This window comes from Misgurnus anguillicaudatus, chromosome 22, assembly GCF_027580225.2.
Source record: "Misgurnus anguillicaudatus chromosome 22, ASM2758022v2, whole genome shotgun sequence".
NCBI lineage: Eukaryota > Metazoa > Chordata > Actinopteri > Cypriniformes > Cobitidae > Misgurnus > Misgurnus anguillicaudatus.
The window spans coordinates 39,817,986-39,839,495 of NC_073358.2; the positions used below are offsets into that span (position 1 = coordinate 39,817,986).

The 21,510-nt window shown below is 39.6% G+C and overlaps 1 protein-coding gene and 1 long non-coding RNA gene across 8 annotated transcripts in view; both read right to left on the reverse strand.

Moving 5' to 3' along the window:
- The window catches only part of LOC141358850 (uncharacterized), a 74,211-nt gene that overhangs the window by 41,841 nt on the left and 10,860 nt on the right, over nucleotides 1-21,510 (reverse strand). The window lies entirely within an intron of this gene.
- On the reverse strand, nucleotides 10,873-20,948 carry LOC129439435 (uncharacterized). Of its 5 annotated transcripts, XR_012365337.1 has the most exons (5): nucleotides 20,402-20,948; nucleotides 16,280-16,348; nucleotides 15,892-15,941; nucleotides 13,293-13,361; nucleotides 13,075-13,188 (listed from the first exon to the last, which is right to left on the reverse strand). It is a non-coding gene; the product is annotated as an uncharacterized lncRNA (long non-coding RNA). The 5 variants fall into 5 exon arrangements; XR_012365338.1 differs by lacking the exons at nucleotides 13,075-13,188; nucleotides 13,293-13,361 and adding an exon at nucleotides 10,873-10,944 and having other exon boundaries at nucleotides 20,402-20,942; XR_012365335.1 differs by lacking the exons at nucleotides 13,075-13,188; nucleotides 13,293-13,361 and adding an exon at nucleotides 11,392-11,463 and having other exon boundaries at nucleotides 20,402-20,940.

Sequence of the window (21,510 nt, forward strand, 5' to 3'; positions counted from 1 at the left end):
TGTATATATACACACACACACACACACACACACACACAGACCCTTTTACTGTCTGTACACAATGATGACTATTGTCAGTGTAGTGTGACGTTACTGCTTAATGTTTTTAAATTAAACCGCACAGAATTGTCATTCAGTAGTCCAGAGTCTTTTATTCAACTAGTCATTTCGACTTGGACCTCTAGTGCTAGTGGCAGTTTTCCAATTCTGCTCTTCACTCAGAAGTAAACATAAGTTCCAAATACACCACAAATGAAATCATAATAATATAATAATCTCAAGAACAAAAACATTCAAAATATTTTCAGATACCAAATATATATAAATCAAATATTTTCATTTTAGTCATATTATCAAAACAAATATCATAATTCCTATATCACATAATAACACACCATATTTCAATGTCACATCTCAAGAAATAAAGCATATTAAAGAGTTCCTTTTTAGACTGTTGCACAATTAATTGTTCATAGGGATCATAGAGTCACGTTAGTGTTTGTGTTCGTGTGTGTGTATGACGTATAACGTGACGAAGGAAGACAGTTTTAATCTTAGACAGTTTCAGTCCTACCTGAAGTCAGTTGCACTGATAGTTCATATACTGCTTCAGAAGAGCAAACAAACTCACAACCTCCGTATAACTCCAGCCGCCTTGCCCAAACCCAGCAGGGAAAGTGTCCTTTAGGATTGGCAATAATAATTATCCCAACACTTCACTGTAGAGCAGCCAGCATGCACATCTCAGTACCACCGCAATCTGTTGTCTGCTTTCTTTTCCGCAGCATCGCAGCAATAATCACGTCAGCTTTTCCAGCATCGATAAACACTGCGATGTGATAACCAAGCGTGTTCCAAAACTCTTAGCCGTGCAGCCAGCGGGATCTGTATCTATAACTTCAGTCGTAAAACTTTCTTCCGTTCACCCTTCACGCCGTTTCATTCATAAACTCCTCACCGAACTCTAACGCACACACCTGTCGAGGCTTACTACGATCTTGTCGTCACAGGCTTCCTTTCGCCTTATCAGAGTTTTTTCTCAATGAACGCGTTGCATTGTGGTTAATGTAGTCTCACTTCCGTCTCACTCCCCCCCCCCCCCCTTGAACAAAACGTCTCGTAGTTTCAGAGATGTGCAAATATTAAAATCCTAAGAACTCCTCTTCCTCATCTGAGGACTCCTTAAAAAGATCAAGTACCTTTTGTTTCTCTTGTGCCTCTAGCTCTGAGGCAGTTGGATAACAGGGTTTTAAATTACAGACGTGGACATTGCGAATATCCTCTCCTGTAGACTCCAGCACTATTTTGTAGTTTACCGGTCCCATTTGTTGTATTACCCGGTAGGGTCCCTTCCACTTTGGCGCAAGTTTGGCAGTGAAGTTTTCCCTTGCACTGGATTGTGGGAATCGTCTCATCCACACTCTATCTTTCTCTTTGAATAAAACATCCCTTCGGTGCTTATTATAGTTTCGAAGCTGTCGTAAGGAAGCTTTTTCAGCATTCTCTCTGGCTTTTGCTTGGAGTTGGTTCAAATGATCAACTACATCATAGCTGGGAGCATCTGGTGAAAGATCAGGAGTTTTAACTTTAAGAAGCTTGTCCATCGGGCTCTGTAATTTTCTTCCTAAGTGTAGTTCTGCAGGTGACATTTTGGTGGTTTCTTGCACAGACGAATTTATGGCAAATCTGAGTTCTGGCAGATATTGGTCCCATCGCTTGTGGTTATCTTCCACGTAGGCTGCGATCATACTCTTCAGAGTTCGGTTGACTCTTTCGGTCATGTTTGTCTGCGGATGGTAAGCTGTCGTCAGCTTAGGTGTTACATTCCAACTTTCACATAATTCTTTGAATAAGGCTGACACAAACTGTGTGCCTCTGTCAGAGACTAGAAAGTCTGGGACTCCCCATCGAGTAAGGATCTCCTTTCTGAATACGGTAGCAACTGTCTTTGCTGTAGCAGTACGTAAAGGGAAAATTTCTACCCACCGGGTGAAGTAATCAACAAAAACCAAGAGGAAGTCATTCCGGTTAGTGCTACGTGGTAGCGGGCCCATTATATCTACACCTAGCATCTGATTCGGTCGAGTGGTAACAATTTTTTGCATCTTTCCAGCAGGCTTCTGTTGACTAACTTTTAAGGTCTGGCATTTGATACACCTTTTTACAAACTGCTTGATGTCGGACCACATTCCTGGCCAGAACGCCATAGCTTGAATTCTTTTGTAGGTCTTATAAATCCCTGCATGACCACTCATAGGGCTAGAATGATAGTGTTGCAGTATACAAGGTACAAGATCTTTTGGAATGAAGAGACGATAATGGTAACTGTTGTCAGAAGATTGGGTTTTGATATAAAGCTTATCTTCAATGACTTCATATTTAGCCTGCTGATCCCCACTGTTCTCAGCTAAAGCTTGAAATATTTTCACAATTTCCGAGTCATTATGCTGTTTTTCCCAGATCAATTCCTCAGTTACTGGAAGAGTGCTGACATCCTTTGGATCACCATAAAGGTTACATGTCAGGGGGGGGTGACTCGTGAAAGGGCATCAGGGACTGCATGCAATTTGCCTTTTCGATATTCCACAATGAAATCATACTTTTGCAATTGCAGAGCCCATCGAATAAGCCGACTGGTAGTTTTGGGTGAATTCATTACCCACTGCAAGGCAGCGTGATCTGTGATGACTGTGAACATTCTGGTCTCAAGGTAGTGTTGCCATTTGTCTAAGGCCCAAACTACAGCTAGGCATTCCTTCTCAGTGGCCGAATAATTTGACTCAGCCTGGTTAATAGTTCTGCTGGCATAAGCTATGACCTCTTCCACACCTTGTCCTCGCTTCTGGGTTAGCACTGCACCAAGCCCTGTCTCGCTAGCATCGGTGTATACCACAAAAGGTTGCTCCAAATTGGGATGTCCAAGGATGGGTGGTGTCATTAAGTATGTCTTAAGTTGCTCAAAAGCCTGTTGGCATTGCTGTGTCCACTGAAAAATTCTTCCTTTTCTCTTTAAAGCATTAAGAGGTTCAGCGATCCTAGAAAAATTAGGAACAAAGCGGTGGTACCACCCGGCAAGTCCCAGAAAGCGTTGAAGTTCCTTAAGATTCTTTGGCACCGGGTAGGTACGAATAGCTTCCACTTTGCTAGGGTCAGCCGCAATGCCTTGGACATTAATCACATGTCCCAAGAATGTTACTTCTTGCAGGCAGAACTTACTTTTTTTGAGGTTGATTGTTAAGCCAGCTTTTTGTAATTTTTGGAAGACACTTTGAAGATCAATGAAATGCTGAGTAATGGATGGAGAGTAGACAATAATATCGTCAATATATACCAAACACACACCTCCACGCAGGTCTCCCAAAACAGTCTCCATGAGGCGTTGAAAGGTGGCTGGGCCATTTTTAAGCCCAAAGACCATCACGTTAAAATGGAATAATCCAGCAGGGGTGACAAAGGCAGTCTTGGCTTTACTGGCAGCATCCATGGTTACTTGCCAGTACCCACTATTAAGGTCCAGAGTTGAAAAGATGGCTGATCCTGATAGTGATTCTAGGATTTCATTAAGATTTGGCATGGGATATGCATCACTGTCAGTTATAGCATTTAATTTGCGATAGTCTACGCAAAATCGAAGCTTTCCGTCTTTTTTCGGCACTAGGACCACAGGAGACGCCCAGCCTGACTCTGATGGCTCCACAATTCCCGCCTCTTGCATTTCTTGGAGTTGTTGTTTGATAATAGCTTGTTTAGCTGGTGACATTCTATAAGGTTTTTGCTTTATGGGAATTTGATGATGTGTATAAATTTTGTGTTGAAGCACATCTGTCCGTCCCACACGGAGAGTACATACTTGAGAGTTTGCTGTTAACAGTTGACTCAAGTGTTGTTTCTGAGCAGGGTGTAACTGAGCTGCTTCAACTGCTTGGTTAATAAAGGTGATGTCATCTTCATTGTGAACTTTAAAAGGACAGGGTGGTGTGAAGGGTGGAACAGCACTTAACAAGGAAATACCACCTGTTGTTGGGTGTTGAGCATGACTTCCTTGTTTTACTTGGTTTCCCTTTTGCACACTTTGTATTAGAGTTGGAACACTGGCATGCCCAGGTTGGAAGCAGTAATCCACTTCTGGTTCAGTTGAAAAGGAATATTTCCCATCAAAGACTTTTAAGAGCATACCACTGAAGAACATAAAATCTAGTCCCAGGACAAGAAGATAAGCTAGGGCTTGGGATGTTAACACCGCAACAGGGAGAGTACAAACTTGGTCATGAACTTGAAGAGAGACATTAAACCATCCAAGTGGTATTTCTGCTTTCCCGTTGGCCAAGTATAAAGGTCCCAGACCCCAGGGGCTAAGGCCTTGTTCAGTTTCATCTAGGTCTTTCCATAACTGTTCATGGATTAAGGTGTAACTTGCTCCGGTATCTACTATGGCTTTACCTTCCCATTTTCCAATAATGACTGGCACAATTAACTGTTGTGGTATGACAGCAGTGTGTTGTTTCTGGGTGGTGGTTATTTTCTTTTGTATTACATTTGCCGCAGTCATTGAGTTATTGCTGGGTTTTCCTTTAGTTTTAGAAGGAAAAGACTGTTGCTGCAATGGTGGAATAGACTGAGAAGCCAGTGTGAAATGTGGACAATTTCCAGGAGCATGAAACCCCTTACATCTCCAACACTGTACCTGTGGCTTATCTGCAGATCGATTCATTGTTGTTAAAGGTCCCTTAAACCCACTTTGTCCATGTTTTGAACTCAATCGGTAGTCATATTGTAACTGTTGGACATGATCTTTCTCGATTTGTTGTCCTAGTCGTACCAATTCCTCCACAGTTGTTACACGACCTCGCAGTTGGCTAGCAAGATAAGGCTTCATATTTTTCAAAGTCATCTTGACCAGATCAGGCTCAGTTAGTGCAGGCTTCCACCTTTTACACAGTGCTCTATATGTAAAAGCAAAGTCTCTAATGGACTCTCTCTCTCCTTGAGTTCGTATTCTGACACGCTCCGCAAGCTCATCTTCATAATCCTCTGACAGGAAAGCAGTCCGGAATGAAGACTGAAACTCACTCCAAGTATTTATGGTGCCTCTGGCTACCTCCCACCAATCCCGGGCGGTGCCATGTAAAACTGTCCGAAAAGTGATTTCTCAATATGTTGGAGTTCCTCGGAGATTAACAACTTCATTGTCTTAACCATATGGTCGGCCTCTGTCTCGGAATGTTGTCTGGAAATCGATTGAATTGTTGTGATTTGTTGTGTGTGGCTATCAACCTTCTCAGACAGACTTTTTAACTGCTTTTCATGTTGAGAAGAAGTGGCTTTTACTTCACTAGTAAGTGTACTTAAGGCCGCCTCCTGTTTTCCCATAAAGTCAAATAATTTTTTCCAGTTATCTTGGACCTGAACCGTAATTTGTCCAATCTTCCTTGCTGGGGTTGGAACCATCGCAGGCAACTCATACTGGGCACCACCTAAAGAAACTGAAGAAGCACTAGTCGCGGCCTCTTCTGACAATGGAGTACACAGCTGCATAGGGTCATCATTATTATTGTTATTCCTTGCCAAGTCTGGCCTAGGGGTACTACAGCCACTAAGTAATGGATCAAATTGCACATGAGGCCCGGATTGTAAAATACTGGATTGGACATGGGTAGAGGGATAATTGGGCAACCGAGTTTGTGGGACAGGTGGCCAGACTGGAGTTGTAACCTCTGGGACATCCATGTCCAGTAAGGATATTGTAGGGTGTAAACTATCTGCCATATTATCTGCAGTGTAGCATATACACTATGTTTGAGGTGTTCAAAGTGTGAGATATTTAGTGTTTTATCAATTTTTGATGCAAAAAAAAAAAAAAAAAAATTATATATATGAATAAAAAAAAAAAAAATTACACAAGCAATATAAGTAAGTGTATGATAGTCAAATGTTATACTTCACAAATCAACTGAACCTGCTTACAAACAAACTTATCACATCCAAGTTCTGAACATATTCACTTTACATCATCAGGTAAGGTAAGGTGTAAGGTAAACCCACATTAAAATGAATTTCCAGTTACATAGTAATGCACTTTATACCCATCCAGTTAAATGTATTCATTCATATAAAGTACAAGTTTTAACAGCTCTTTACTGTCTTCACTCAATCTTACAAGGCAAACAAAATAACAAAATACATCAATTAATGAACCAAGATAACCAAAGCATGTTAACCGTTGGTCTCAAGTCCCTGTTTGGGCGCCATTTTCTGTGACGTTACTGCTTAATGTTTTTAAATTAAACCGCACAGAATTGTCATTCAGTAGTCCAGAGTCTTTTATTCAACTAGTCATTTCGACTTGGACCTCTAGTGCTAGTGGCAGTTTTCCAATTCTGCTCTTCACTCAGAAGTAAACATAAGTTCCAAATACACCACAAATGAAATCATAATAATATAATAATCTCAAGAACAAAAACATTCAAAATATTTTCAGATACCAAATATATATAAATCAAATATTTTCATTTTAGTCATATTATCAAAACAAATATCATAATTCCTATATCACATAATAACACACCATATTTCAATGTCACATCTCAAGAAATTAAGCATATTAAAGAGTTCCTTTTTAGACTGTTGCACAATTAATTGTTCATAGGGATCATAGAGTCACGTTAGTGTTTGTGTTCGTGTGTGTGTATGACGTATAACGTGACGAAGGAAGACAGTTTTAATCTTAGACAGTTTCAGTCCTACCTGAAGTCAGTTGCACTGATAGTTCATATACTGCTTCAGAAGAGCAAACAAACTCACAACCTCCGTATAACTCCAGCCGCCTTGCCCAAACCCAGCAGGGAAAGTGTCCTTTAGGATTGGCAATAATAATTATCCCAACACTTCACTGTAGAGCAGCCAGCATGCACATCTCAGTACCACCGCAATCTGTTGTCTGCTTTCTTTTCCGCAGCATCGCAGCAATAATCACGTCAGCTTTTCCAGCATCGATAAACACTGCGATGTGATAACCAAGCGTGTTCCAAAACTCTTAGCCGTGCAGCCAGCGGGATCTGTATCTATAACTTCAGTCGTAAAACTTTCTTCCGTTCACCCTTCACGCCGTTTCATTCATAAACTCCTCACCGAACTCTAACGCACACACCTGTCGAGGCTTACTACGATCTTGTCGTCACAGGCTTCCTTTCGCCTTATCAGAGTTTTTTCTCAATGAACGCGTTGCATTGTGGTTAATGTAGTCTCACTTCCGTCTCAGTAGGTACACCTGATCATCATGTTTTCCTTGTGTTTATAGGAGAACTTGAGGTGTTCCATTCTGCCTTGCTGAAGTACTGCTCAAAGAGCCTCCACTTTCACTACACTTCCATGGTTGCAAGAACACAGCTAGCTGTCCTTGACCATAATGAAAATGTAGGTCGTCAGCAAGCTGCAACAATTACTGGTGAGCAGGAAACAACATACTGTGCATAATTATTTAAAAAATTACTCGCAATGTTAGATCATGACAATAGATTTGAGTACATAAACAATAGAAACAAAATGGAAAGTTCAGTAGTTCTGATATGATAAATACAGGTAGTATAATGGATTATGCTTTGTTTGATTTGTTATTTTATAGGAGTACCACGGTACAACATTGTCTACCCAAAACATACCAAAGAATGGATTGCCAAAGTGATTTACAAACCCACCACTCAAAACTTCAGAGAGACTCTGCTTGAGAAAGTTCTACTGCGGCGACAGAACCCCAGCATTGTTTTTAAGGACAGTTCTTCTCATTTAAGTCAAGCTGCATTGCCACAGAACATAGCCCTAAAACCAAGGCCTGACAAGCAGGACGTAATTGCAAAGCGATTATCAAGATTTGGAAGGGGGCCAATGTAAAATGTTATTGTTACTGTTTTTATGTGTTTTGTTACAGGGTTTTTGTTATTGAGGGAAAATGAAATGTACCTTTGGTAAAAATATTTTGTTTTAGTGTAAATATTCAGTCCATACCAACAACAAACTACAAAAGTACTATTAAATGCATTTACAGATCAACAACGACTGAAGTTCTCTCAATGTTTTTTTATTCTACTATGTAAATGTACATGTAAGACAACAAAAAAGTTCACAGTGTATATACAACAGTAAATTACAGAATATGATAATGATAAAACTACAGTTAGATGCTTACAAAAGATCAAAAGCATCTTCTGCTTCCCTGAAGCCCACATACTGTCCTGATGGAGATGGGTAAGAATGCCTAATGGCACTAACAACACAAGATGGAAGAATCTTCCTGTTTCCTCTTCCTAATCTCTCATCTTTCAGCATCCACTCAAGAACCAACCTGTACGCCACCAGCCTGTATTGACTAGATTAAAAGAAATGTGTCCAGTTGATGTGTAAGTTCAGTCAAACATGTAGTAATCACACAAAACGGGATACTTACTCTGCTGTTAGGGTGCCGCCAGGTCCTTGAGGCCACGGACGGCGTCTCCATTTTATTCGCGACAAACGGAAAAAAACAACCAAAACAGTCTTTTACAGTAACGCCGAAAAAACATTGAGATCAGTTATGCAGCTTGAAACAGACGTCGCACCGGCTGATTCGTTCTAACGGTGGCATGGATACGGTCCATTCGTGACAGCATTGGCATTCTTGCTCCGTTGGCAGTGGTTGGCACTTAGTACAAGTACACCACCACGTCTCGTTTGATCTTCGTCTGACTATGGCTTGAGATAATCGTGTCGCCGTTGCAGTCTCGTCCATCTGTCTGATTTCTTCGACTGTGTACTCTGGCTCAAAAAGGTATGGTACGGCGAAAAACTCCATGTCATTTTCATCTCTTACTTCAAATAAATCCCCCGACATCGTTGTTGTACTTTTCTGTTACTCAACTTCTGAATGGTACCTCTCAACGATTGTAAACACTAACGTTAGCGGTAGTTCGCGCATACGTCAAGCGTAACCTTTGGACGTCATTACGTAATGCGTAAGGTCGTGAACGCGCATCGCTCGGCAACGGCAAGACGCAAAGTTGCCGTTATAAAGTACACATTAATTTTATTTTATTTTCGTAAATGTGGATGTTTCTCTAGATAAGACCCTAATGCCTCAGTTAAGATCGTTTAAAGCCCTTTAAAGCTGCACTTAAACTGCAATTTTAAACTTCAAATCATTGGGGTCCAATCAAGTCCACTATATGGATAAAAATCTTGGAATATTTTTCTCAAAAAACCTAATTTCTTTTCGACTGAAGAAAGAAAGGCATACAGATCTTGGATGACATGGGGGTAAGTACATTATGTGGAAAAATGGTTTATGAAAATGGACTAATCCTTTAACATAGTGATGGCTTTCAGGGTGTGAGGAGACTTTGAAACAGCATAACTAAAAATGTTTTTGGATAAAATCAGATACCCTGCCTTTAACTCCACAGCAAACAAAGGAATTTTACCTATTTCAATTTACTGCATACTGACATGGTTTCAAATCTATAGTTATATGATTTTTGATCTTCTGAGGTCTTGTAATGCATATATATTTAGAGCAGCAAAATCATAATTATTCAGGGATGCATGCCCTAGGAAAAAACATATTCAGACTTTGGGGTTTACGAAATTCTGTGTACGGCCCTGTGCAAAAAAAGGAGCAGTATTACACATGAGAAACACACACCTGTTGATGGTGGATTCTTCTCTGAATTCAGTTGCTCGGCTGTGGCTGAGTGTGGTGCACCTCCTTCATCTACAGTTTTAATCCGACATGACATTGGAACATTTTATACTCAGTGTATGAAAAGTAAAGTACAGTTCACGAAAGCAGCAATATTACACATGAGAAACACACACCTGTTGATGGTGGATTCTTCTCTGAATTCAGTTGCTCGGCTGTGGCTGAGTGTGGTGCACCTCCTTCAGCTACAGATTTAATCAGACAGACATGGGCATATTTTATACTCACTGTATGAAAAGTAAAGTACAGTTCATGAAAGCAGCAGTATTTTACATGAGAAACACATACTTGTTGATGGTGGAGTCTGCTCTGAATTCAGTTGCTCGGCTGTGGCTGAGTGTGGTGCACCTCCTTCAGCTACAGATTTAATCCGAAATGACATTGGCACATTTTATACTCGGTGAATGAAAAGAAAAGTTCATGAAAGCAGCAATATTACACATGAGAAACACACACCTGTTGATGGTGGATTCTTCTCTGAATTCAGTGGCTCGGCTGTGGTTGAGTGTGGTGCACCTCCTTCAGCTACAGATTTAATCCGAAATGACATTGGCACATTTTATACTCGGTGAATGAAAAGAAAAGTAAAGTTCATGAAAGCAGCAATATTACACATGAGAAACACACACCTGTTGATGGTGGATTCTTCTCTGAATTCAGTGGCTCGGCTGTGGTTGAGTGTGGTGCACCTCCTTCAGCTACAGATTTCATCCGACATGACATTGGCACATTTTATACTCGGTGAATGAAAAGTAAAGTAGAGTTCATGAAAGCAGCAGTATTAGACATGAGAAACACACACCTGTTGATGGTGGATTCTTCTCTGAATTCAGTTGCTCGGCTGTGGCTGAGTGTGGTGCACCTCCTTCAGCTACAGATTTAATCCGACATGACATTGGCACATTTTATACTCGGTGAATGAAAAGTAAAGTAGAGTTCATGAAAGCAGCAGTATTTTACATGAGAAACACATACTTGTTGATGGTGGAGTCTGCTCTGAATTCAGTTGCTCGGCTGTGGCTGAGTGTGGTGCACCTCCTTCAGCTACAGATTTAATCCGACATGACATTGGCACATTTTATACTCGGTGAATGAAAAGTAAAGTAGAGTTCATGAAAGCAGCAGTATTAGACATGAGAAACACACACCTGTTGATGGTGGATTCTTCTCTGAATTCAGTTGCTCGGCTGTGGCTGAGTGTGGTGCACCTCCTTCATCTACAGATTTCATCCGACATGACATTGGCACATTTTATACTCGGTGAATGAAAAGTAAAGTAGAGTTCATGAAAGAAGAAGTAATAGACATGAGAAACACACAACTGTTGATGGTGGATTCTTCTCTGAATTCAGTTGCTTGGCTGTGGCTGAGTGTGGTGCACCTCCTTCATCTACAGATTTAATCCGAAATGACATTGGCACATTTTATACTCAGTGTATGAAAAGTAAAGTACAGTTCACGAAAGCAGCAGTATTACACATGAGAAACACACACCTGTTGATGGTGGAGTCTGCTCTGAATTCAGTTGCTCGGCTGTGGCTGAGTGTGGTGCACCTCCTTCATCTACAGATTTCATCCGACATGACATTGGCACATTTTATACTCGGTGAATGAAAAGTAAAGTAGAGTTCATGAAAGCAGCAGTATTAGACATGAGAAACACACACCTGTTGATGGTGGATTCTTCTCTGAATTCAGTGGCTCGGCTGTGGCTGAGTGTGGTGCACCTCCTTCAGCTACAGATTTAATCCGAAATGACATTGGCACATTTTATACTCAGTGTATGAAAAGTAAAGTACAGTTCACGAAAGCAGCAGTATTACACATGAGAAACACACACCTGTTGATGGTGGAGTCTGCTCTGAATTCAGTTGCTCGGCTGTGGCTGAGTGTGGTGCACCTCCTTCATCTACAGATTTCATCCGACATGACATTGGCACATTTTATACTCGGTGAATGAAAAGTAAAGTAGAGTTCATGAAAGCAGCAGTATTAGACATGAGAAACACACACCTGTTGATGGTGGATTCTTCTCTGAATTCAGTTGCTCGGCTGTGGCTGAGTGTGGTGCACCTCCTTCAGCTACAGATTTAATCCGACATGACATTGGCACATTTTATACTCGGTGAATGAAAAGAAAAGTAAAGTTCATGAAAGCAGCAATATTACACATGAGAAACACACACCTGTTGATGGTGGAGTCTGCTCTGAATTCAGTTGCTCGGCTGTGGCTGAGTGTGGTGCACCTCCTTCAGCTACGGATTTAATCAGACATGACATGAGCACATTTTATACTCAGTGTATGAAAAGTAAAGTAGAGTTCATGAAAGCAGCAGTATTACACATGAGAAACACACACCTGTTGATGGTGGAGTCTGCTCTGAATTCAGTTGCTCGGCTGTGGCTGAGTGTGGTGCACCTCCTTCATCTACAGATTTCATCCGACATGACATTGGCACATTTTATACTCGGTGAATGAAAAGTAAAGTAGAGTTCATGAAAGCAGCAGTATTAGACATGAGAAACACACACCTGTTGATGGTGGATTCTTCTCTGAATTCAGTTGCTCGGCTGTGGCTGAGTGTGGTGCACCTCCTTCAGCTACAGTTTTAATCCGACATGACATTGGAACATTTTATACTCGGTGAATGAAAAGAAAAGTAAAGTTCATGAAAGCAGCAGTATTTCACATGAGAAACACGCACCTGTTGATGGTGGAGTCTGCTCTGAATTCAGTTGCTCGGCTGTGGCTGAGTGTGGTGCACCTCCTTCAGCTACGGATTTAATCAGACATGACATGAGCACATTTTATACTCAGTGTATGAAAAGTAAAGTAGAGTTCATGAAAGCAGCAGTATTACACATGAGAAACACACACCTGTTGATGGTGGAGTCTGCTCTGAATTCAGTTGCTCGGCTGTGGCTGAGTGTGGTGCACCTCCTTCAGCTACAGATTTAATCCGAAATGACATTGGCACATTTTATACTCGGTGAATGAAAAGAAAAGTTCATGAAAGCAGCAATATTACACATGAGAAACACACACCTGTTGATGGTGGATTCTTCTCTGAATTCAGTGGCTCGGCTGTGGTTGAGTGTGGTGCACCTCCTTCAGCTACAGATTTAATCCGAAATGACATTGGCACATTTTATACTCGGTGAATGAAAAGAAAAGTAAAGTTCATGAAAGCAGCAATATTACACATGAGAAACACACACCTGTTGATGGTGGATTCTTCTCTGAATTCAGTGGCTCGGCTGTGGTTGAGTGTGGTGCACCTCCTTCAGCTACAGATTTAATCCGAAATGACATTGGCACATTTTATACTCGGTGAATGAAAAGAAAAGTAAAGTTCATGAAAGCAGCAATATTACACATGAGAAACACACACCTGTTGATGGTGGAGTCTGCTCTGAATTCAGTGGCTCGGCTGTGGTTGAGTGTGGTGCACCTCCTTCAGCTACAGATTTAATCCGACATGACATTGGAACATTTTATACTCGGTGAATGAAAAGAAAAGTAAAGTTCATGAAAGCAGCAGTATTTCACATGAGAAACACGCACCTGTTGATGGTGGATTCTTCTCTGAATTCAGTGGCTCGGCTGTGGCTGATTGTGGTGCACCTCCTTCAGCTACAGATTTAATCCGACATGACATTGGCACATTTTATAATACTCAGTGTATGAAAAGTAAAGTACAGTTCATGAAAGCAGCAATATTACACATGAGAAACACACACCTGTTGATGGTGGAGTCTGCTCTGAATTCAGTGGCTCGGCTGTGGCTGAGTGTGGTGCACCTCCTTCAGCTACAGATTAAATCAGACATGACATGGACACATTTTATGAAAAGTAAGCAACATGAGAAAATTCACAGGTCTGAAATAAACATTAACGCAGACATCACAAAAGTTTAGGATCCTACAGTATACATTAAAATCTTGAACGTATATATAAAAAGTATACATTAAAATCTTGAACGTAGATATAAAAATGAAGACTTTTCAAAAGGCAAGTTTAACAATGTGAAGCACAAGCAAACATGATGAAAGAGGAATGGTATAGTGGATTATATCAGTACATAAACATGGGCTTATTTTAGTGCGTTTGGAACCTAACCTCTAGAGGAAGTAATAAATTGGACTGATGATTTAAATGTTGTTTAGTCAAATGTGTGTTGTTAACTCTCAGGATGTTATGTTCCAGCTCTGCTCCACTCGTTTACTTCTCCACATGGACTGTTTGTTTACTGTATCGTGTGAGCTACACACTGTGTGTAGGTTCGACTTCATTTGGTGCTATGCAGACCCCTTGGTGATGTCAAAGTACCGCGAGAGCGATTCAAATGAGACTTTTCCGTGTGACTTCCTGAATCTCTCTTGCGGTACTTTGATGTAATCTCCCTGTTAGTTCTAGTTGGGCCACATCAGTGTGCTCTCCAGTCATTTGATTTCATGCGCTGATTGGATCACGCAGCTTGGCATGAAGTCAAACACACCAAATATATAGCCCACTGTATATGTGGTTCAACCCGACAAGCTATCGCAGTTTGAAACATAGATATATAGCATAGATAAACAGTGCTTTGTCAACAGCCATATCATAAGCTATAACAACAAAATATTAATTAATAATATTAAATACCAGTTAATAATATTAAATACCAGTTAAGAAATGCATTGATAATAAGGCGTTTGTGATATTGACCCTTCGCTAAGCCACGCCCGAAAACCACCACAGGCCAATCATGGCTTTGCAACAGGTACTAGGCGCGGGGGTCTGACAAGTTTTGAGCAACGGAAACATGCCAAAGTGTTGTGAATATGGATTGTGTAAATCTGTTACTCGCTATCCTAAAAGTTTGGAATCAGTGGTGGATTTTTTCCCTTCCAAACATAAAACCCAAGTGGAGAAATGTTGGACATGGATCAAGCAGTGTGGAATTTACAACTAAATATCGACAGGATTAACAAAAACACATACGTTTGCTCCAATGTAAGAGCACGCTAATGTTAGCTGGCTAGCTAACTCAGTACATCATTGCTTGCAAATAATGACACTTCTTTGTTCATAATGCATATATTTAGCATTTTTAAAGATGATTAAAGGCAAGACGGAGGCTGACTGACATAATTTAAAAAATATTTTAGCATTTTGTTAATAGACTTGTGTATTTTCCATTTGAATGGTCAGCATTTGAGACCTAATGTTATAGGCTTTAGCTTCAATTTTAATCAAATTATTCTCTAATCGGTTGCATATTATGTTTTGGATATATCCTTTGAATACATACTGCAGTCCCTTTTGTCTTGCTCTCTCAGATACAAAAATTATTATCTCCTTGGAAATGTCTGACACCAGTGCATACATACTGTAATAAACTTGCCAGGTGCAACAGCTTGACAGGCGTAGCAACAGTAACTAAGGAGGGCGGGACTCAGCGAAGGGTCAATTATTCATTAAATTAATATTATCCAGGTAGTTATTTTTCACTCTTTCAGACCCCTCTATTGATTACTTTGCATGCAAAAAGGAAGTGATTGTTATTATTATACGGGTACCTTCAGTTCAGTAGTGTTGTAGTAATTGTGTTAAAAACAGAAGTATAACAGTAAATAAAAATTGGTTCATTGGGCACATAAGCATCCAAATATTTGGAATCGGTATCAGTTATAAAAAAATCTTTATTGGTTGATCACTAGTAAGAATAATCCGTCAAAGACAAAACACAACCTCTGCTCTCGAGTTCAAAAAGTCTGCCTATCCCTTTATTATTATTTAATGTTGTAACTGAAATCAAAAATAGCCATTGTTTCTAGTAGAAATGACATTTTTGATGTAAAAAGACAACATGAATAAAAATTTAATTGTTGATACCAAAAATCACATCCTGAGAATGATTAAAAGCTAAATCAGCTTGCTATTCACATGCTTGATTGAGAATTCATACCATGGGCCAAGTTTAAATAAAAGTTAGAATAAAAAAATGTTTTGCACCTATATAATTAGTGGCCAAAAGGTCAAGTGCTTGAGCATGACCTGGGGTCTACTGTATCTATGGAATTGCCTGTTGACCCGTGAAAATCCCCTAATGTCAAGATTTTTATATTTTTACTTAAATAATCAGTTATTTTGCAAGACTTCTCATAGGATGCATACTCACCTTTAGTAGAAGCCATTATATTTGGCTGCACTGACTCGGTTACCTGTGGCCTGCAAATACACCGCTGTTAAATTCAGACTCAATATCAAGATGAAAAATGTTTTGGGTGTTCACACTGCATATGAAGGTTTTGTAGTTCAATAAGTCATTGTTTAGTTGTTTAATCATGATGCTAACAATTGCTTTTATATCACAATCACTAATATTAACAAACCATTTTGAATCCACATACACAAATCCACTATTTTGTCCATACACCTATTAACCTCAGAGACATCAGTGCATAGTAAATCCCCAAAATTCAATCAGAACTTTAATATGAACAATTAAAAGGCAGTTATTTTGTGAGTTTTTACAGATCAGAATGGATCATAAGATGCACGCTCACCTAAAAGTGTTTGAGCTTGTTCTTTTTTTCACCCTCTTTGGCTCCTTTGACTCAAGAGCTACGTTCAATCTGCAGAAACACAATAGTTGTGAACTTCAGTCAATTTAAGGGTATTATATGTTCTCTGTCTAAAGAAATAAAATATTCCAGCATTTTAAGCAGCAACTTAAAGACTTAAAGGTTTAAGTCTAAAAAAAGTCTTAAACACTTTTTTCCAAATTTGTTTAAACTGTCTTTATATTCCAATACATAAGTAAAATGTAGGTACTCTGAAAAAGAGAGTTTAAAAATCGAGTATCTGTAGACCTCTCACTGTTTTAAACACAGCAAATTATTTCCATTCACTCCACCACCCCCCCCATTCTGGGTTTCTTCTAAAGCCACGCCCCAAAACACATGAATGCGCGATGCCAACTGCTTTGCTGGGAGAAGCATTTACCTGAGACGAGCGGAGAGGAAGGACCGCGGTGCATGTAGTAACATCGTGTTAGAATCACATGTGATAATACACCTAACTTTATCACTATGAATATAAACTAACAGGATGGCTTTTAGTACTCACTATCAAGCTAGCATATCGATACTGGTAAAGTTTAAAATATATTTTGTTTGATTCGGTAAGGAACGAGCTAATTATATTTATAAGACAAAGCTAAAAACAGGTTGCATTGATACAAGTTTTTTTCATTACTACACTGTGATGAAGGTGAATTTCGTGTACGATTCACAACATATACAGTGTTTTGCATGTAAGAGTTTTGTGTGATAAAGCATTGTTGACTCTGATGAGGACTACACTCCGGAGACAATACCGCTACCGCATCGTCGATATGCGATATTTACTCTCGTTTGATTTCTTTGTTGATTTCTTTGTTTATTCCTTTTTTTTTTCCTTGTTTGCCTTCGCTGACTGCATATGCAGGTACTGTGCGTTCTGAATGCTCTTTCTCTGCCGTACTTTTGCTCTTCCTAGAGTGCCTTGTGCACTCTCAAATCAATCGGGTGTGCGCATGTGTGGGCAGATCCTGTAGCAACAGGGATGGTAGCCATGGTTGAGAGAGAAGTGACAGCCAATCATTTGTTTCGTCCTGAATGGAAATAAATAGTGAGAAGGTGAAAGGTCGTGAAAGGTCCACAGACACTCGACCCCCACACTCTCTTTTTCAGAGCACCCACACCCCACCTATGTATTGGCATATAAAGAAAGCCCAAACAAACTTGGAAAAAAGTTCCTTGGACAATTCCTGCCTATTCTGCCTTTAAGTGCACTTTAATGTTAACACATTTCACTTTAAAGCGTAACTAGACCCCTGGTCAGAGCCTGACTCCACCCACTGGCATATTTGAAAAATGCTAGAAAAGTGGGCAGATCCTAACAGATAGAGGGGACGAACTAAGCTTGTACCAAGTGTGTGGTGAGATCGTAACAAGGGCGTGGTAAGCTTGAACCTGCTTATGTCACGAGTCATTTTTTGGACCCAACATCCAATAGGAAAAATCAACTGCAGTAGCCACCGTTCAACCTGAAGAGGGCAGCACTCAGACGTTTTTACACCATATATTGTAGTATTGAAACACTTTATATCCAAATGTCAAAAAACTTAATAAAATCAATGAACAGCACTAATAAAGCATCATTCTTACAGACCAGTAACTAAAAAAAGTTGGATTAGGGTTTAGTTACTCTTTAAGTTTATATTTTCTACTTTTCTGTATTTTTACACAGTATTTTTACACAATTTACTTTCTCTATACCGCTGTCTTCACTGTCCTAAAAATGGTCTTCCGTGTTCTATGAAGTCCCTCCTTTAGAAATACATAAAAAGTTCAGACTTTGTAGCTGCTCCAGTGTGTTGTGATTTGACAGCAGCTTAGCGCACGTTTTCCGGATTCACGCCAGATTAAGGAAGCTGTCCTCAGCAAAGGCCAAACAAAGGGGATTGGCATGGCGACAAAAACACTGTATTAATGCATCTCTTCCTCTTCTCTGTGGAAGCACAACAAGGTCATGCCCTTTTTTGGAATTTTTCCGGTAGCCGGTGCTTAGTCAAAATATATATGTCTCATATAGATGGTTTCAGAGGATGCAAATGCCACGGTTACACATCTGGGCAGAACTTAACTTTTGGGCTCTGTTTGTTTAATGGTCTGGCTAGTGGCTAAACTGAGCTCTGGAACAAATAACTTGTCAAAAATAATCCATGTTATGGTTTTCTAAAGAAGAGGGGGATGGTGATCATGAATCAATGTGAAGAAAGGTTTGACAGACGATCTGTAGTTAATGTTAAGCTAACGTTACTGTGTAAAATTAAAGGGCACCTATGGTTTGCTTCACGATTTTACATTTCCTTTGGTGTGCAAGTGTGTATTAGTACATGTTAACAATATGCAAAAGGTACAATCAGGACAATTTCACATTAATTATCGCAGACTTATCACCTGCGATATGTATGCGATATGGCCTAGCTTGTCAGTGAACTACGGCTTTTTGTAATAAATGCTGCTCCATCTGAATAGCAGGTAATGGCGATTTACTACTAATCAAGGAACCGGCTTTACTGATCAGATGCGCATGATATCACATGCAAATATCGCGCATCCCTACTATAGAGTACATCATTAAAAAGGGTTAAGACTTAAGATTCATTTTTCACCTTTTTTATTCTATAAATCCTATAGTGACAGTAATGTGTGTCTGTTATTGAACCACAGGGAGACTTTCAAAGTCGCAGAGACTTTTTATCTATCAAAAAGGATTGTTATTGATTTTTCATTTAGCGGAAGTTACGTTTGTTCCACGAAAGCCTTATGTTTGTGTTGTTACTGCTGAAACGTCTATATCTGGGAAGTAGTGGGTTGTAGTCCAAACCAGCCATTTATTGTAGTCCTTGAATAGCAAATTCTGTTAAAAAATATAACGCTTGGCATTGAACTTTGAATTTTGCAGGTTTTATTTATGCTCTAATAGGCTTTATGCCCAGCTGCACTACTTCCTGAACTTCAGCCAGCTCCTTGTTTCCTGTCTGCCATTATTGGACAAAATGATTAATCCAGGTGTGCCTGACCTCAGTAGTCACAAACAAACTGATTAATCCAGGGCTGCGTCCGAAACCGCGTACTGTATAGTTGGTACTGAATGAGATGAAGTACCTACTTACCGTTAAAACAGTAGGTAGTGTATAGTATGAATCCTGGTAGTATGAATGAGATTCGGACGTACTACATCCGCGTACTGTATAGTAGGTACTGAATAAGATGAAGTACCTACTTACTTAGCGTTAAAACAGTAGGTACTGTATAGTATGAATCCTGGTAGTATGAATGAGATTCGGACGTACTACATCCGCCATGTTGCTACATCACGTGACATACGTCGTCATCACGTCATGTCAGCGCGAAAACAACCGCATGCCTCGTCTTCTTCGTTGGATAACTCCTCTCCCGGGGCATCATGGGATAGTGAAGCGTCCATCGTATGCACACTGCGAAATCTAACCGGAAGTAGTAGGTCATCCAGGTACTTTTCGCATACTGTTTTTCGAATACTATGTATTCGGACATACTGCTCGCCTCGCCTACTGCTTTTCGCGTACTATATAGTAAGTAGTAGGCTGTTTCGGACGCAGCACAGGTGTGCCTGACCTCAGTAGTCACAACAACAATAATCAGAGACACCTGGATTAATCAGTTTGTCCAATAATGGCAGACAGGAAACAAGGAGCTGGCTGAAGTTCAGGAAGTAGTGCAGCTGGCCATAAAGTCTATTGCAACATTACACACTAAATTTTGGAAAATAGGATCGTGAAAAACGGCACCTTTAACAAATAAATGAATGATATAAATAGTATCATCAGCATGTTCCCTTGTTTAATTTAATAAACACTCACACAAGCTTTTACATATGTTTAAAAAAAACTACAAATACATCCATAGTTAAGGTTACTAAAGCAAAACCATGTGTTGTAAGTAACCATGGTTTAAATACACTAACCACGATTTTTTTTTAAACATGGTTATTTTCTGTAAGGGAAAATATTTTCCTGTCAAACCAGTGGATGAGCTTTAAATCAAATAAGGATTGATAGTTTAGCATGTAGCTATTTCAGCATTAAGTTCACTTACCTTTCTTAAAATGCTGAGCACTGAAGAGATGCTAACGTTTTTCAGATTTGTATAGCCTATTAAAATATGTCAACCTCTTCTTGAAGAAGATTTCTAAAGCTGTTTCCAAATAGGCGTTGTTATGTGCTGAAAAGCCCAGTCATGCTGGTGTGACCTGCTTGAAAAATGCTTCCACTAACTGTTGTTTACCACCAGTGCTTTTCTATGAATAATAATAATCATTTAAGCGTGTTGATTTTACAGATTGTCAACGTAAACGTGAGGAAAATCTATAAACTATAGCGGTCTTAAAAATACAGCCTCCGGTTTTGCAGACAGGGGTTACTCATCATTTCATGTCATACTGAAAGCGAAAGCGATCGAAAACCTTATACGCATGCGCGGACTGTATATTTTTTTTACAAAACATTGCAATCTTAAAACGAATACTGATATTACTGCAATACTCTTCGTTAAGTTAAAACTTAGCATTTAAGCTCCAAGACACCAACTTCTACGCTAAAATCAAGTTATAAAAAAAACACGACGCATATCGACAGATTCAGGAAGTGCGGTTTACGGTCTGCAGAAAATGTTGCCTTATCCCACTAAAATTAACCATTATAAAGTTAAAGTGTAACCCTGTTTTGGCGATATTGGTTTTCCTGATGCAAAACCTTTAGTGGGTTTATTAACTAGCCATCATTTCGCTTTAGTCGAAGTATGCTTATATATTTCGTAAGGAAATATATTTCTGTTAAACCAGTGTATGCAGCTTTAAAATTAAATCATATCAACCTTTGAAATAGGATTGATAGTTTAGTATTTCAGCATGAATTTTACTTACCTTTCTCAAAAACGCTGCGCTTTTGCTGAAGTAGGCTATCATCTACACTGGAGAGATGCTAACGTTTTAAAGGGATGCCTCTAAATAGGTGTAGCTACTGGAAAGCCAAGTCATGCTGGTGTGACCTGCTTGAAAAATGCTTTCACTTTCAGGTTCTTTATTACTGCAGTTGTTTCACCCGTGTGCTTTACTGCAGTATAAATTTGTATAAACCGAAGTTGTTGTGGGCTTTTTACAAGATATTTGAGAATATGTTCACAACTTAATAGGATAAACCCTTTAA